This window comes from Hibiscus syriacus, unplaced genomic scaffold, assembly GCF_006381635.1.
Source record: "Hibiscus syriacus cultivar Baekdansim isolate YM2019G1 unplaced genomic scaffold, ASM638163v2 tig00112230_pilon, whole genome shotgun sequence".
Lineage (NCBI taxonomy): Eukaryota > Viridiplantae > Streptophyta > Magnoliopsida > Malvales > Malvaceae > Hibiscus > Hibiscus syriacus.
The window spans coordinates 2,493,104-2,512,285 of NW_024063275.1; the positions used below are offsets into that span (position 1 = coordinate 2,493,104).

A 19,182-nucleotide genomic window follows, 5' to 3' on the forward strand; every position below is an offset into this window, starting at 1 on the left:
ACTAAAGACCCTTTTATTTTCTCGGTAAGCTAATCAACAAACTATGATGATCATATTTTGTACATAAATTTCAACCTAAAATATTATTACAAAAGGAATGGGGTATTTTAAAATGATTCTCTGATACAAGTTTTGCTTCTTTTTATCAGACAGAAGATAATGGTAACGGAAGCTATTCTCTTGGTTTCTCGCTGTCTAACTTTGATTAAGGAAATATCATAGATTCAAAAGGTTTTTCACTGTTTTTTTTATCAGTAGGTTTTTCACTGTTTGGAAACACAGAAAACATTTAAGTTTATGATCCCAAAAAGAAAGAGAAGTGGATTTGAAAGAAGAAAGAAAATAAATTCCCTTTTGGATTCATAGCAACTCTCAGTTCCCAAAAGGTTATATCAGTAGAAAAGTGATCATCTTTCAATTAAACTAATTAGGAACCAAAATGAATGAAACTAAATTTAAATTAATAAACAAGTCCCTTATTCTAATCTAACAGCTTATTATCTCCCTCATGAGGAAAAATAAAAAGAAAGAAAGAAAGATGAAGCTGATCATCATCACCATGACCATCAACCACATCAAGAGGAAGAAGAGCAGCCACTAGTTCCGACATGTGCAACACTATCAGTTTCCAAGTGATAGTTCAGATTCGAACCAGTTCTGTTGTCGCTGTTGCTGTTGTTATGTTGTTGTTCTTCATGGTGCAGTCCAACACCTCCAATTATTACATCTCTTGATCCTCCATTGGCTTGATCTTTCTTCCCAAAAGTGTTCTTATTGTTATGCATCCAGACTTTTAAAACCCCTCTATCAACCCCAACTTCATGGCAGAATTCTTGAATGTCTTCTTCATCTCTCTTATGGATTTTCCACCCAATTTTCTCAGCAAACTCCAGCATCTTCTCCTTCTGGTACTGACTGAACTTTGTTCTGAATCTTTTCTTCGAGTTCGACCCAAGATTTGCAGTAAGGCCACCAGCTGGTAAATGAGAATTTGTTAGGCCTCCCGAAAGAGCTAAAAGCATGTGGGGAGCTGAAGGGTAGTAAGATGATGAGATCGGCGGTGAGGAAGCTGAGTTAGGACTACGATTCGGTTGGTTTGCCGGTGGTGGCGGATGGTGGCGGATGGTGGGGCTTGTATTCTATCGTGGTGGTGGCTGTTGTGTGGGGTAGGTCATCGGGTTCACGTCGGTGGAAATTGCGGTGGCAGCCACAAGCGGCGCATTTGAGTGAAGTAGGGTCAGTTGGGGTGGCTGATGGGGAGGGCATGAACTCACCGCAACCATCTAAAGCGTGGCCACCTAAGGAGGCTGCATGATTCTTGAGACATTCTTTGTAGGTTATGAAGATGGGCGACGCTTGGTGGAGGTGTTGGTGCTGAGTCTTGTGACGCTTCAGAACGCCGTTGGTGAAAGATACGAGCTTGCCGGGTTGGATCCAAGTTGGCGTTTCACTCACTGGCTCGGCCTCCGGCGACTTCGGTGTGGGGCTTGCAAGGCTATATCCATGGCTCTAACATCTATAGTTAACACCCAAAAAGGGAGGGAAGCTAAAAATTAAAGAAAAACATACAACAAAGAGCTAAAAAATGGATTTTTCAAAGGGTTTTGAAGTTGAGTTTTAAGAGAAATTTTATGATATGGAAGAAATTAAGTAGCTTGGAAATGAAAAAAATGAAAACAATAAATTGGTTCCTTTTTTTCTTTGTCTGTTAATTTGAGGGCTGGGCTGCTTGGAAGATGAAACAAAAAGAAAAGGTTGAAGAAGAAGAGAAGGGTGATGACTGTTGATAATTGAAAAATCGAATGTTTTTGTGGTTCTCATTCTTAACCCCTTTTTAAACCATAGTTATAATCCATGGTTAAGTATTTGACCCCATAGCGGTTAGATATGTATGTGTAACTGTATCCTTCAAAAAAAAAAAGAAAAAAGATTTGTGTAATTCTATTACATTTGGCTATATGTGTATCCATGCGCATTTATATTAACTTTGAGTAAATAAATTTATACATATTTTTTCTGTTTATTTATTATAATTATTTAATATTAAATCATTTGTATATTTACATTATATTATACTTGGTAAATCAAATCAAACCCTAAACCATTTCCCTAAAATATTATCATAATTGAATTCATTGATTGATCTTAGTGATTAAAGAATGTATATCTATGTTGAGATCCTAGATTCGAGCAAATCTGTCTATAAAATATGTGTGTTTTGTCAATGATTACGAAAGATTATGAATAAATAATATCATATAATCTCTCTAGATTATTAAAATAAATATTATCATAACTTAGTCTAACTAAGTTCAACTCTCACATACACGAACCAACTTATATCAGTAGTTAAAGGAATCATTATTATTCTTAGAGGTCATGAGTTCGAGCCCAGTGGCTGTAACAGGGTGATTGAGCGTTCATTGTCAAATAGTTAAAAGTATTTAGAACAAATAGTACTTTATAACCATCTTAACTTAATAAAAAAAAAAACTCAACTCTCACATTAACTCAAAAGAATCAACCAACCCAAAAATGAATCAATCTGAGACTCAAATTCTCCTTATTTCGAATGAAATGTTACACAAAAAATTTTAACTTCATTAAAATCTTTCTTTGTCCAAAATTTTATCGGTTACACTCCTCCTCCTCGTCAATCGCCATCCAATAATCTTATTGTAATTCAAATTCTGTCCCTCACCCTCATCTCTAACAACCTTATCACCGCCTCACATAACATCCCGTATTTTTTACAATCTCTTTCTCTATATAAATTCGATGGAAAAAAAGGGGGAAGAATCATAGGAAAAAGAGGTAAAAATCAAACTAAAAGTTTACAAGAAAAAAAATGAAAAACCCCTAAAAACCTCGAATCGACTTGTAGAAAGGGAGAAGAATATTAATCGAGAAGTTGAAGGAAAGAGTTTAACCTTTCGGCCAAACTATTTGACATGACTAGAGCCTTACGAAAGGAAAGCAAAGGAAAGGAATGACTATCGAGAACTACATACTTGAAGATCAAGGCATTTCGATAGTTCATTTGGGAGATTGATGAGAAAAAATTGAAACATCTAGGTACAAATGTACATCACTTAGGGTACTTTTAAGTTAACCTAACGTCAAAACTGTGCTAAGGGGCAGGAAGATGAATCAAGAGAATTTTTTTGAGATTTTTAGTCATCGTTAATGACGACAAGTAGCGACGACTATTTAGGTCCTTAAACCACATCATTTTAAAGACCAAACTCAAACGCTCGACCCAAAATATGATAAAATGTACTTGTAATTTTTTAGGTAAATTACTTTTGTGGTCCTTCCACCTTTGTATATATCGTGATTTAGTCTTATTACATAATTAATCACTTTTAACCATGCTTTAGATTTGTTTATTTCATTTTATTAGCATATTTATTTATTCACTTATTTATTTCTTTAACATCCTTGTTCATTTGTTTATCTTGCATTATTTGTTTATTAATTTTATAGATTATAAATCATCATTATTTATTAAGAAAATTCTACAATGCTTGATGGAACCACTAACGATGAGTGCCATTAATTTAATTTACAAAAATTTAAAATTGAAAAGGCTCAACGTCTAATTAAAATTTAGTTGAAAATTTAAAAATAAATTATTTAAAATAAGAGGTAATATATATATCAGTGACCGCCTAACTGTTTTCCCTTTTTATTTTGATCACCATTTTTGAAATTTTGTCAATCAGGTCACTCAACTATTTAAATACATTCAATTAAGCCACTTCCCGTTAATATTTAAATATTTGATATAATTACACATTTGGTCTATGTTACTTATATATTCTATCAATTTGATCCTAATTTTAATAAATTAAAAAAAACTTAACCCTCAAATCAATGATGCTAAAGCAGTCTTCATTTATCTTATTTTTTTTCAATTTGTAGGAAAACAAACAAGAAAGAAAATAAAAGAAAACTTACAAAAAAATAATTTCATTTTTGAGAAATTAAAAAAATTAAATATCAAATGCTTTGATTTCAAAAATAAATATATATATTAAGTAAAATCAAAATTTAAACTCTTCAAAATTAATCCAAAACAATTAGATTTTACTTATAATGCGACAAATTAGGTAAAAGTAAAGTTTTAATACTTGGATAACTAACTAAAAAAATAAATATTTTTAAACAAACTGTCTAAAAGTAATTACAAAATAAAATATAACATCTTATTTAAAATCTTAAAATCATTGAAAGATATAATTTAAACACATAAATTTGTCACACTAATTGTCTTGCGTATATCAATGTAAAATATATTATTTTAAGCTAAAAAAATGAAGAACATGGAGACATGCTGACACGTCTCATCACAAAACATTGACATGTTTATTTTACTTTATTATTAAAATAATTAAAGTCAATAAAGAGAAAAGAAAAATTATAATGGTTGGCATTAAATAGGATTATTCTCCAATTAACAACTTTGGTATATTTGATTTATTAAAATTAGGATAAAATTGATAGAATGTATAAGTAAAAGTGACCAAATGTGTAACTATACCAAATATTTGAACTTCCACATCAACTTTTCCGTTAAATATTAACGACAATTGGTTTAATAGAATACATTTAAATAGTTGAGTGACTTGATTGAAAGTTTTTAAAAATGATGGTCAAAATTAAAGGGGCGATAATTAGGTGGGCACTGGTATAATTTACCTTTTTATTGTAAATATTTTCAACTAATTTATAATTATACATCAAGTCATTTAAATTAAATTAATGATGCTCATCATTAGTGATGTTTATCAATACTCGTTGTGACAAACTTTCTTATTTATTATTATTATTATTATTTGATTCATTATTTAATAAAATACATGTTTTTAAATAATATATTAATTTTTGGCGATTTTACTGAAAAATCACCCTGACATAAAATAATTACCTATCAGACACACTTTCTCCAAATTTTACATATCTAGCACTTTTTTTGACGATCCACGCCTTTCTGGGGTCTCGTCTGAGCTGGCGCCACGAAATAACAGGCACAGATCGTCATCCGCGCCTTTTTGAGGCATCTGACACGCGTACGTAAGGCGCAAGTCACCATCTGCGCCTTCCATTATTGGTTCAGAAAATCTCGGCCTTTAAAATCTCCATCGCCTATAAATAACACCCCTTCCATGCAAACATCACCACATCAATTGCTTCTATTTTTGCTTCACGAATTCCTTCTATTTTTTGTTATAAGGTAAAATTATTTTTTATTATATTATATTTATTTTATATATGATTATTTGAAAAAATTTTATTGTACTAATTAATTTGTATTTTTTTTGCGGTTATAAAATTAGAAAGTGTATCATACGTCGAGACTTTTTTACCGATACAATAATAATTTAAAATTATATTTTTTAAATTTTTAAATATTTTTTATTAGGTTATATTTTAATTCATATACTATTTATTTAATTAGGTGTATTTCATCTATTATTTTGCAGATATAAGACTCTTAATCTTTCAAACTCTCAGAATGCCGTATATTTCAGCTAGTGTTTACTATGAAGGAGAAATTTGAGAAGATGAAACCGACTTCGTGTTCACATCAAATCATTATGTCAAAATATCCTTCAAGAGAAACATAACTCTTGAGGAGCTGATAACGAAGATTTCAAGAAAGGTTAATGTTGGAAGTACTAGAAGACTGTCCTCACTTAGTACAGGTTTCCAATCACGTTATTTCTATTAACTTATACATCGTTCAAACTATCCAACGATGACGATGTTGCTATGATGGTTGATTCTCAAAATCATTATTCAGACGCCGATACAAAGATGTATGCGAAATTTGTTGAAGTGTGTGTTGTTCGTGGTATGTAATTATGCTCCCACTATGGGCTGGCTCAACAAGCTGATCAAGTTAAATGCCCAACTCAAGTAATATGTAATGATTTTAAATCGTTAATGGGAAATCCACATCATGGTACCATCCCATCAAGTTCAATGGGGAGACATTCATATGAAAATTCTTATGATCTGTATCGAGGTGACTCCACAAACAATCCATATGGCAACATCACGTCCAGTTCAAGGGGAAGACATTCATCTGCCAATTTTTTTGACCTAAATATGGAGATGCCTTCGACGCAACAATCTGTGTAGTACCCATTTGACATGATGCCTTCAAGCTCTAGGGGAAAGCATTCAACTGTGAGCTTCTTTGACCTCAATGTCGAGATGCCTTCAAGTTCAAGGAGAAGGCATGCAACTACCAGCTTGTTCAACCTAAATGTCAACATCGTGGAGGAACCCCCATCTCCACTAGAAGAACCTCTTAAGCCAGGGGCGGATGGTGCTGAGACTGGACTATTTGTTCAGCAAGAATCACAACAGTTCAACATAGACTCCGATGATGATTATGTAGATGAAGTTCACACAAATACGGTACACACTGAACTTTCAACACACATGTATGAAGCTGACTATGGTGCAATGTACGGGCTAGAATTTAATGGCAATTAAGAATTACAATATTCGTAATTCTGTTCAGTCTAGAGTCGATCGCTCTACCCCAAAAAGTATGTTTTCCACTGTGCCAACGTGATAATGGATGCAATTGGATGTTTCGCGTATCGAAGAGGAAGAGAAAAAACAATATATGGGAACTAATTATATACAACGGCCCTCACACATGCTGTGCTGGAGGAATCAACCATGATCATCACAACTTGGACTCCAACATTATCTGCCAAGCCATCACGCCCATGGTAAAAGAAAGCTCTCATATAGCTATTGATGTGTTGATTTAAGCTATACAATCGCAGTATGGGTATACTGTCTCATACAGGAAAACATGGAAGGTAAAACAGAATGCCATTAAAAAACTTCACGGTGAATGGGATGCATCTTATAACGAACTACCAAGTTGGTTTAGGGTGGTGTGTAGATTGAATCCTGGGATAATTATCGACTTCGAAACTTGCCATGTATACCATAATGACCGAGTGTTTCGCTATTGATGCCAATTCTACCGACTATTTTTGACTTACCCACAATGCATTAATGCTGTGAAATACTGCAAGCCCATGGTCCAAATCGACAAGATATTATTGTATGAAAAATACAAGCAAGTTTTACTATTGTCAGTTGTCTAATATGGTAATCGCAACATACTTCCAGTTGCTTTTTCTCTTGTTAAAGGATAAGATATAGATTCTTGGGTTTTTTTCCTCAGAAACTTACGCTTACATGTTATCATGAGGGAAAAATCTGTCATTTCAGATCGCGAAGCTAGGATCAAAGCAGAAATGGATTCTTTGGGTGCAATGTGGCAACCACCCTATGTCCAACATTTGTACTATATTTGACACATTGCTGCAAAATATAATGGAAGGTTAAAGAAGAATGATCAGCTCCAATTACTTGTGCGCATGGGTATGTCAAAATGTTATTTTTTTTATTTCTCAATCATTTTCATTTTTTATGGAAACAAAGTTACTAAGTTCTACATTTGATGATCAGGTTACAAACTACTACATGAAACATTTGAGTCCATGCTTAAAGAGTTACGAGGAAAGAATGAGGAATTATACGATTACATCAACCTCATCAATAAAGAAATGTGGACAAATGCATATGATGGTGGATATTGATATGGACACATGACGACCAACTTGGTTGAGGCTATCAATACAACCTTAAAGGGGACACATCATTTACCAGTAAATGCTTTGGTAAAAATGACATATTTTTGTTTGGGAGCGCTTTTTGTGGTCATGTCTATCACCCTAGATTAGATACAAATCTACAAAAAAGAATTGTTGCATCAAATACAATATCTGTAACTAGCTTCTCTAGAACGCATAAATTATTTCGTGTCACAGAGATCCCGTGACCTCTTCAAGGGATTCAAGCTAACTCATTCAGAGTTAATCTACGAAACAGATAGTGTGACTGCAGGTTTTTTTTCTAGCTATGAAGTATCCATGCTCTCATGTCATAGCAGTTTGCTTGCATATCCGTCAAGACTATAACCGTTTTGTGGATCCCGTATACCTACTTTTAGAAGTGTTTAAGGTATATGAATTTGAGTTCCCCCCATAGGTAATGAGAAATACCCTAATGAGGTTCAAAATTGGCTTCATATTGTACCAGATTCGTCCTTATTGAGGGAGCCCGGTCGTCCAAAATCCACTCGAATTCATTGTGATATGGATATTCGAAAAACGTCCAGAGAAAACAAAAGATGTGGGCATTGTAGAAACCTAGGACACACTAGGAAAAATGTCCATCTCTTTTGTCATCAAGTAACCGTTTGTAATACCCCAAATATCGAGTTAGTGACTAAAATATAAGAATTTAAAAATTGATGATTGAATTTGAATAAATTGAAAAGTACAAGGACTGATTTTGGAAATTATGTTTAGTACTTATTAGTAAGGATGAAATAATGGAGGGGAATTATAGTATTTTATCAGGAAATGAATATAATATTCATTTCTCAAGATATTAATTAAGTGATGAATAGGGGGGAAATGATAAGGTTGGAACTTTAATTCTCTATTCTTCTTCTTCTCTTCCCCGTAAATCCATTGCTAAGGTAAGGTATGTTTCAAGTTGGTTATTCCTTTCATTTTTGGGTTGTTTTTGAAGCCCTGAGTGATATAGAAGCTTAAGGAAAGTTTAAATGAATAAAAGTAAGAGATTAATAAATTGTTAGTGATTTAGTAAAATGGGTTTTTAGTAAATTGATGAAATTTGGTCAGTAATTGGATTTTAAAAGCATATTTGACTTGTCAAAGATGTAAATAAGTAATTTGGATCCTTAGAAGTGATTGAAAACATGTTTGAATATTTGGTGTGATTTTTAGTTTTAAGTGTTCTTTGGAGAATTTCGATGTTATAAGGAGATTTATGAATGTAAGTTAGTTGGGATAAGTAATAATGAGTTTGATTGAATGGTTGGAGATAAGAGTAAGAGATTTAGGTAAAAATCAAAGTGAAATAAGTAAAATCTGGGTAAGGGTATCGGTACTGGAAGAACAATACCAATACTATAAGGTTAAATTGAAAGAAAGAGTATGAATACGATGAACAATATCGATACTGATTGAAGTAGTATCAATACTGATGTGGAGGTATCGATACCAAGAGGAAGTGTTAGGATTTTCGGAAGCTCGAATCGACATCCGGAATGGTTTGCAAAGAGGGGTCGGAATGATTTTGTGTTTAGGGAGTAAGAAGATTAAAAGATAGAGAATTGCACAGTGATTTATAGTGGTTGGACTTTCTCAATCAAAGTCTACGTCCACTACCTTAGCTCCTCACCAAGGATTTTCCAACAAATTCACTAATTTGTTCTTTCTTTTGAGGATAAAGAGTAACCTTACAAACTCCCTAGTTTTTTTGGGCTAAACTAGAACCTTTCCCTAGCTTTTACACGGGCTAAGCTAGAACCTTTCCCCTTTACAAAAGGATAAAAGTTGTAAACAAGAAAACCTCTCTAAGGTAGGTATTTACAAGATTGAGCTCACAAGAACAAAATATTTACAAGAGAAAGATGAAATAAGATTGAAAAACTCTTCTCTTGTGTTTGATTGCTTGGATAGTTGTTCTCTTGCTTCTTCAAGTGTCCTTAGATTGTATTTATAGCATGGAATGTGTTGAAGTCGTATATAGCTGTTGGGGATGTTTTGGAGCTGTTTGGGGATGAGAAATAATTAATAAAATAGCTTGGAGCGTGGGGGAATCGGTACCCCCTCATGGGGAATCGGTTCCCTAAGTGCAATCTATTTTTGACCATTAGACAGGGGGGAATCGGTACCCCCTGGGGGGGAATCTGTACCCCCTGGGCAATATGATTTTTCTTGAAACCCTTTAAAAAGAAAATATTTTTGGCTCGATTAAGGCTCGAAATACTTTGTAAAATTGTTTTAAAATAGTTTAAGTATAAAACACAATTTTACACTTTAGGAAGGATTAAAATGAACTTTGAAAGACTTGGAGTAATATTTTGATATTCAAATAATTACATCGAATATACTTAGAAAATCTTTTGTAAAATCTTAAAATTGATTTAACGTAATTTGTTATATCGAAACATCAAAATGTTTTCAATAATCTCCCCCTTTTTGATATAACAAAGCATTTGAGTAATTTTAAGATTTTGAAATCAAGTTTGAAATTACTCCCCCTTACTTTAACACTTCTCCCCTTTAACACCATAACACGTCTCCCCCTTTTTGTTAAATCAAAAAGACTCTAATTTTTAAAGTTCAAAATAACTTTGGAGAGTAAGTAGTAAATTTGACATTTTAAAAATCATTTGAAAAATCAAAGCTCCCCCTCAATAAATGCATTCAAAATAAAATTATGCTTTTAGGATCTTGACACTTAAACAAAATTGAATTTCAACAAAGAATAACAAACATGTTAGTAGTACAAGAAATTCAATACATCCAAGTCTAAAATACTTTATGCAATATCAATTATTGAAATTAAGTGCATATGCATAAAGTTTTCCAAAAATGTTATGCATTTGAAACTTTTGATATCAATTGTTAGAGAGATATCATTTTAATTTAAACCACATGCATAAACATTTAATTTTAGGTCAAAAGTTTTAAAATTTATAAAATCAAAACATTTGAAAAGTTGATATCAATTGTTAGAGAGATATCATTTGCATTAAAACCAATTTTGACCAAAATTCCTTATGATGAACTGAAAATTAAAAAAAATCATTAAAACTTTAAAATGTTCATCATAAAACCTTTTTAACATACATGAGATTAAAACAATAATGTATAATTATTTAAAAACAAAACTCATGCATGCTTAAAATCAAATGAGCAACCAAATAACTAAAATTAAAAACATTAAGCTTAGAGGTTACCCATTCTTTTTCATGTGTGGCTAGAGCATCTAGAATATCATCATTTTCATCACAATTGCTTCCACACACCTACAAGAGACATTTAAGTAGATTTTGGTATCCAAATTACTTTGGATCCTTGGACGTTAGTTTCAATGCCTCTTGTTCCTTTCGGAACCCATACTTGCCTAATTTTAAAACGTTTTCCTTTCTTCAAAGGACAAGTATGTTCCAAATGACCATGATAATGACAATGTGAGCATATTGTCATTATTGAACTAAATGAATTATTTAAAAATGATTTCTTTTTCTTTTGTTAAGCATTCAAGCTTAACTTTTAAATCAAAATTTTGTTTTTCAAAACTATTAATTTTTATTTTTGAAAGCTCTAAATCCTTTTTCAAAATTTCATTTTGGCTTTCAAAATCTATTTTTGTTTTTAAAAGAAAATCTTTTTCAATTTTAAATTTTGAAATCATTTTCTTATATTTGGAGTTCATGGTGTCAAACTATGAATATAACCTATTAAAAGCATCTTGTAACTCATCAAACGTATATGAATTAAATTCATTTGAGTTAGAAGATACCTCGGGCTCTTCATAAGCCATTAGAGACACCACCTTTGTTGGTTCTTCTTTCTTGTTTCCATGGATTTTCTCGAGCTTATTCCAAAGCTCCTTGGCACTTGAACATGAAGAAACCCCTTCATATATTTCAGGACCAAATGCACAAAACAACATGTGCATGGCCTTGGCATTAAGTTGAGCTTTCTTCCGTTCTTTGTCACTCCGTTTCTTCTCCTTCTTCTTTGGAGAAGAGTAGCCGTTCTCGATTATATCCCATGCATCAAGATCATTGGATTAGATGAATACCTTCATTAATTTCTTCCAATGACGATAGTTGTCTCCTTTGAAGTATGGAGGCTTGTCCGTTGGTAGGGAGTCTTCCATGTAGAACAAGCCGGAGGTGGAAGCCATCTTCTCGGTTGTGTTGGGAATTGATAGAGCTTCTTCGAGGACCGTCTCAAGGTGGTTAAACCTTCTTAAAAAGTTAGGTTGTGATGCCAATTGTTAAGATTTTTGGAAGCTCGAATCGACAACCGGAACGGTTTGTAAAGAGGGGTCGGAACATTTTTGTGTTTAGGGAGTAAGGAGATTGAAAGATAGAGAATTGCACAACGATTTATAGTGGTTTGACTTTTTCAATCAAAGTCTACGTCCACTACCTTAGCTCCTCACCAAGGATTTTCCAACAAATTCACTAATTTGTTCTTTCTTTTGAGGATAAAGAGTAACCTTACAAACTCCCTAGTTTTTCTAGGCTAAACTAGAACCTTTCCCTAGCTTTTACACGGGCTAAGCTAGAACCTTTCCCCTTTACAAAAGGATAAAAGATGTAAACAAGAAAACCTCTCTAAGGTAGGTGTTTACAAGATTGAGCTCACAAGAACAAAATATTTACAAGAGAAAGGTGAAATAAGATTGAAAAAACTCTTCTCTTGTGTTTGATTGCTTGGATAGTTGTTATCTTGCTTCTTCAAGTGTCCTTAGCTTGTATTTATAGCATGTAATGTGTTTGAAGTCGTATATAGCCGTTGGGGATGTTTTGGAGCCGTTTGGGGATGAGAAACAATTAATAAAATAGCTTGGAGCGTGGGGGTAATCGATACCCCCTCATGGGGAATCGGTTCCCTAAGTGCAATCTGCTTTTTACCGTTAGACAGGGGGAATCGGTACCCCCTGAGGGGGAATCTGTTCCCCTTGGGGGGAATCTGTACCCCCTGGGCAATCTGATTTTTCTTGAAACCCTTTAAAAAGAAAATATTTTTGGCTCGATTAAGGCTCGAAATACTTTGTAAAATTGTTTTAAAATAGTTTAAGTATAAAACACAATTTTACACTTTAGTAAGGATTAAAATGAACTTTGAAAGACTTGGAGTAATATTTTGATATTCGAATAATTACATCGAATATACTTAGAAAATCTTTTGTAAAATCTTAAAATTCATTTAACTTAATTTGTTATATCGAAACATCAAAAATGTTTTCAACAGAAAGGTATCAATACTATAATTGAAAATTGGATTTACAGAATGCAAAAATGGTATCGATACTGAAGTGGGTATCGGTACCATAGGATAGAATTATCGATACTGTAGGAGGGGTACCAATACTATTCAATCTGAAATTGAAGTTAGAATGTGAAATTAAGCCATTTTGAAAAGAATTCGAAAATAATAGTACTTTTGAGTTTTATTATTTTTATAAATGTTAGAAAGTATACTAACATTGTATTTTATATTGTATGTGTGATTATGGATGCTTGTTTAGATCGTAATCAAACTCCTGAGACAAGCAAACAAAAAAGCAAGGATAAAGTTACAGAATAGTCGGAGTTCATTAAGGCATAATATTGAGGCATACCGAGTGAGTGCATTTATTATGTACTTATATGATATGAGGATGACTTGCGATGAGTCAACCTCGAATGTATCGATAAAAATATGTTTTACCTTATTTCAAAATATTTTCATAAAGTTTATGAAAATGATTTTATGAAATATTTTAGAGTATGAACTGCTCTAAAATAGATGAATGAACTTCTATGTTGTTTTAACAACTATCGATGTTTTGAATAAATATTTAATCTGCGAATTTGATTTAAAGGCCTATTTTATGTGCATTGAGAGTCGTAGGTACATTTCGACATATTTGCGTTTGATGGTTATCGATTGATTTTGTTTAATGCATATGTTGCATTTTTGTATCAGTACTATGTGCACTTTCGACACTATGTGTGCATCCATGGTATTCATAATGAGTTTGTGAATTACCATTTTGACACTATGTGTGCATTCATGGCATTGATAATGAGTTTGTGAATTACCATTTTGTTACCTTGGTATAGTGTTACTGTCAATACAGAACCTATGCTTTCGTTTAGCACTTATGTGCAACTCATGTACCTTGCATTCTTATTCGACATACATTGGGAAAATAAATGGATACTATTGATTGATAGACACGCTGGGTATACTAAATATTTTTCGCTGGTTATGTGAAAGAAATTTGGTTTACCAAGTCAGTTTTATGTATTACTATTATTTATATGATTAAATTCATATTTTGATATTTTATGATATGCTTATGTTTGGTTACGCCTCTTGTATATTATTATGCCCCACTAAGTGAATACTTAGTGTGTGATGGTTTCACGCGTAGGAAATAGCATATGAATAAAGTAAGGAGTGCAGCTGACATCATAAATCAAAGGTTGCCTCATCAGTAACTGTATGCCATTTATGTCTACTTTTGATATTACTAGATGGCATATAATAGATTTATGATGATGCTATGGAATGTATTGGATTTATGATGTTGTAGTATTTAATATGTTAAAACTTTAAGATTATTTTACATACTAATAATTAATGAACATTTTTATTATTACATTAAAATATTATATTTATAGAAACAAAATTTTATTGGTTTTCAAATATATAAATGTTTTAAAAGTCATGTGACATCTGTGACTTGTGTACGGGAATATATACATGAAATGGGTGTTACACCGTTGATGTTGTGCTTGTTGTAGTTGTTGTTTATGAAATCTAAGTTTCTGTAATTTAATTTTCATTTACTTTCAGTTAATGTCATTTGAGCATCACCGATTAATTAAACAAGAAAATGATACAACAACAACAAAAAATTAAAAACACTAAATAATAAAAACATTTGAACAATTAAGTAATAAAAAATTAACAAACAAAATAAATTAAGTAATAAAAGTAAATAATTAAATAAAAAAATTAAAATTGTTGGTAAATAAAAAAATTAAATAAAATAATAATGAAGTGTATGACTCTGTAATACCCCCAAATTTTGGTTAGTGATCAAAATTTAACTTTTGAAAGTTTGATGGTCAAAGTATAAAACTTGGAAAAAATTTTAAGAAATTAAGTGGTAAAGTTTTTGAAAATAATTTTATTTCGTAAATAGATAGTTTACTCTTGAGAGTGGGTTTTTATGGAATTATATTTTGAATTTGGAATTTGGTAAAGAAAAATTAGAATGGTTAAAACCGATAAGGAATCGGTAATTTCAGATTAAATTAGAATCTTACAAAAAATTTGAAGGATGTTATAAAATAGTTGGAAATATTATTTTAATATTTTGGATCAGATAAATTTTGGTCTGGAAATATGCAATTTTTCAGATTTAATCGAAACAGTGGAATTTAGTGACTAAAATGCAAGTTTTGAAATTTCATGGGAAAATTCAGAAATTTAAAGTCAAAATATTTCATCTTTGACTTTGAATTATGATAAGGAAGATTCATTAAGGGTGATTTGGTCATATCCCAATTAAATGAATATAATATTCATTTATAGTGGAATATGGAGTAAAATAAGATAAATGCACCCAAAGTTGCTATCTTCTTCTCCAAATCAGCCGTGGGTTCTCTCTCAAGGTAAGGGAAATATTCAACTCAAATTTCAAGTAATTTACTTAGGATTTTGAGTAAATTGTAAATAGAAAATTGTTATACGTGAAAAACTCTATCTCTTGGTACCAATATTGCATGGTAATCTTGTTGGTGTTCAAAGATCCCAAATTTAAGGGTTTGTGTTCATATAAAGGATCATGAAATTGATGATGGATTTTGATGTTTGTGGGGTAGTAGATTCATATTCAAGCATGTGTGATGAATAGAACATGTTTAATATTTTTAGAACTTTTTCTATGAGTTTTGGTCATGAATTGTTTGAGTGAGAAAAATTATGGAAAAATTATATATTGGATGGAAATGATGAGGGAAGTATTCTACAAGTCTTAGAAAATTTAGAGGACCATTTTGAAATTTTTGTAAAGTTGGAGATCAATTCGTAAATTCTGGAAAATTGAGGGGTTGTTGTATAAGTGTTATATAATTGATGTACTATGCTGTAATTTTTGGTATTAAGAATCTATGTGATAAAATGGTGAAGGACCATTTTATGTAATTGGAAAAGTTGATGTCAATTTTAGAAAAAAGAATTATTAAGTGTTAAAGATTTGGTAGAAAATGAGTTTCAAGTGTATTATGGAATTTTTTATGGGATGTGTTATGTTAGTATAATACTAACATAAATATTGTTATGAATTGTGATTTTATACAGATTTTTATTTAAGTGTGATTGAAGCAAATCAAGTATAAAAGAGATTTTGTGGATTGTAGTGAGGCATACATATTGTGGATTATATAAAGTGTCAAGGTGAGTTCAATACATGCATGACATGGTACATAGATGTTTTATACATCGTGTACATAGATGTTTTGTACATTATATGGAAGACTTGCGACAAGTCGACTTTGTTTTATCAATTTGAGATTTGATATGGAAGTTATTTTGGGTATTAACTGCCCTAATGTTTATACATGGTTATACGTTTCCATGGATGATTTAATTGATGACTATATGCCCAAATATATTATTGAGGTTCAGTGGTATTAATGGCATGCCATAGAGTCTAGCAGCTGCAGAATTAAGTAGTACTATAGTGTCAAATAAGATACATAGTACAAGTTAGGTGGGTAAAACTCGACCTCAGCACTACGGTGCATTATTATGTGAGCGAAGCTCGACCTCAGCACTTTTGTGCACTATCTGACTCCTATACCGGGTTCCTCATAGATTGAGAATTGTGGGCAATAGTTGTGATAAAATGATTTATTATATTATGTTGTTTTGATTTTGTCCCTTTAAAATTAACATTAAATTTCATACATGATTTGTATTGCACATTTATGGTTTTAAATTTGCCTCACTAAGTATATACTTAGCGTGTGATGATTTTCACGCATAGGTAAAAAGCCCGTAGAGGAATAGAGAGTTCAAGGCAACATCAAGCATCAAGAAGTATATTTCTTTATCAGTAAGACATCCTAATATGCAATGTATACTTAATTAGTGGCATGCAATTATTATGTTTTATTTGCTTTGTTGAACAAAATTGAAAAAAAATTGAAAAAAAATTGAAAAAAAATAGAATTTTATGAACGTATAAGTATTTTTAGAGTTACTGTAGCAGTTACTGCAGCAATGAACAGTAACCACATTTTAGCAAAATTTCTAAAATGTAAAAGGGGAACCGATTCCCCCACTGTTCATGGGTACTATTCACTATTCATATGAAAAAAAATCTTTTGAATTAAATTGGTTACAACGAAACATGATTTATATGATATGGTATTTTTATAATATTATTTACCATTTTAAGAAAATAAATTTTAAATCGTTTTTGAATTGTAAAATGGTTCTAGAAATTTGGATAACATTTATAATCTGTATAGGTATAATTATACGGATTATGGGTATTACAGACTCTATCGATGCCTGCGTCTTGAATGTATTCCGCAGGGCGGTGGCTGCCTGTCTCGAGGAGGATTTTTTCATATAACTTGTTCTGACTCCTCACTCTCATCATCATCATCATCGTCACCATCATTACTATCATCATCATCATCATCATCATCATGAACAAATACATTTTGTTGATAAGGGATGAATGACGATGTAACACCTCCATAGAATAAGGACCCTACAGGTGTTTGACTGACTATCCCATTGCTCATAGAAAACTGTGAAAATTAAGAAAAAACCGACATCGATGAGTGCGAAAATTGTACAAGAGGTGTCCGTGCATGTGGTGAAGCTTCACCCGCCAAATAACCAGTATATGAACCCCAAGTTGGATATACAAACATAGAAATATAATATCCGTCAAGAGGGGTCGTATAACTCTACGGCACTGGCGGCATTTTGTATGGGAGCGGTGGCGTATGACCTGGCTGCAGTGGCATATAAAATGGATGCGGTGCCATCTAAAACGATTGTGGAATGTTCAACGGTGTAGACGGTGGAAGCTGTGAAGGTTTCGATGCTACATCTGAGGACGAGTCGGAAGCATCTGTTCTCCGTCCACGAGTAGAGGGACGTTGATGTTGTGACGGTGGACGTCTTTGTCAACATCGATGAATGCTCCCGCCTCGTGCTTCCTCAGAAAGTAGGAATGGTTTCCTGTTCCTGTTAAACCACTCAAATAACCATCTACAACTGAGTAATAAGCCACATAAATGAGTTCTATATGGGGAATGCACCCACATTGATCCTCTCATATCATTACCCACTTATAGTGCTTCAGTAACCAGTCGACTTATTTTTTGCCCATCTATCGATGATATACAAATCGTCGCGATTCTTAGGTGCTTCCGAAATATATTGAGCAAAACCAAATTGGCGGAGCACGCGATCAGCGGGATGACACTCAACAATAGCATAACATATCAGAGGGACCACCGCCATCCAGACATCTAATGGGCCTCTTAAGTGATGTGTGATGCAAATCCTCATCTCTTCAGTACAATAAGGAGCCCATTCAAACTAAAACAAATATATATAATTCTTATCAAAATAATAATCTAATTATATAACGATAATTAAAAGTAAATTTTATTATTTAAATACATACCTCTGTGCCAACCTTTTGATCAACGAGTAGCCTAATTTCTTCTAATTCATCAGGTAAATCCCGATGATCTTTTCTTGCACTTGACCACCTATTCAACAAAATAATTTTTATTATATACTAAATAAAATTATTAATATACGAAATTAGTATTGTAATTACCTCAATAATAGCGGGAAAATCAACGGGTTTTTAACCACCAGACATAAAAAGGGCATGTGATACCACATCCAAAACTGGAGCAGAAGGAGACATCCACCGATAGCATTTTTTTCTATTGTCAGTAGCTTGACACATTTCGCTATACAAAAATACCAAAACTTTAGAGCCCCAACTCAGTGTGTCAGCATGATGAAAATTGGCAAGGTGATGCAACCACATATAATGAACTTGGTTGCATGATTTGTCCGGCATTAGGAGCCCTCCTATGAGCTGTAGTATGCAAGCCCATGCATACATTTTAACCTGCTCCTTGGAGGCGTTTCCACTCAAATGCTCGAAAGTTGCATCCAACCAATTTAACGAAATTTGACCACCGTTGAAATTAGGCGGGACACCTCTAAGATACTCCTCGTACAATGAATGTCAGTCACCATGCGCCACCCTATAAATTACATCTCCATCTACTAGAAGCCCCAAATGCATGGAAACATCCTCCAGCGTAATTGTGCACTCTCCACAGGGAAGATGGAATGTGTACGTCTCTGGTCTCCACTGCTCAACCAATGCATAAATAAGAATCCAATGCATAAATAAGGTTGGATTCTAGGTTACAGTGCCCTTCATATTTTGCTACGTAATCGAATCCAACCTAGA

The 19,182-nt window shown here is 32.7% G+C and overlaps 1 pseudogene; it reads right to left on the reverse strand.

Annotated features, from left to right (window-relative positions):
• Positions 1-396: 396 nt before the first annotated feature.
• On the reverse strand, positions 397-5,108 carry LOC120176182 (annotated as a pseudogene).
• Positions 5,109-19,182: the final 14,074 nt, after the last annotated feature.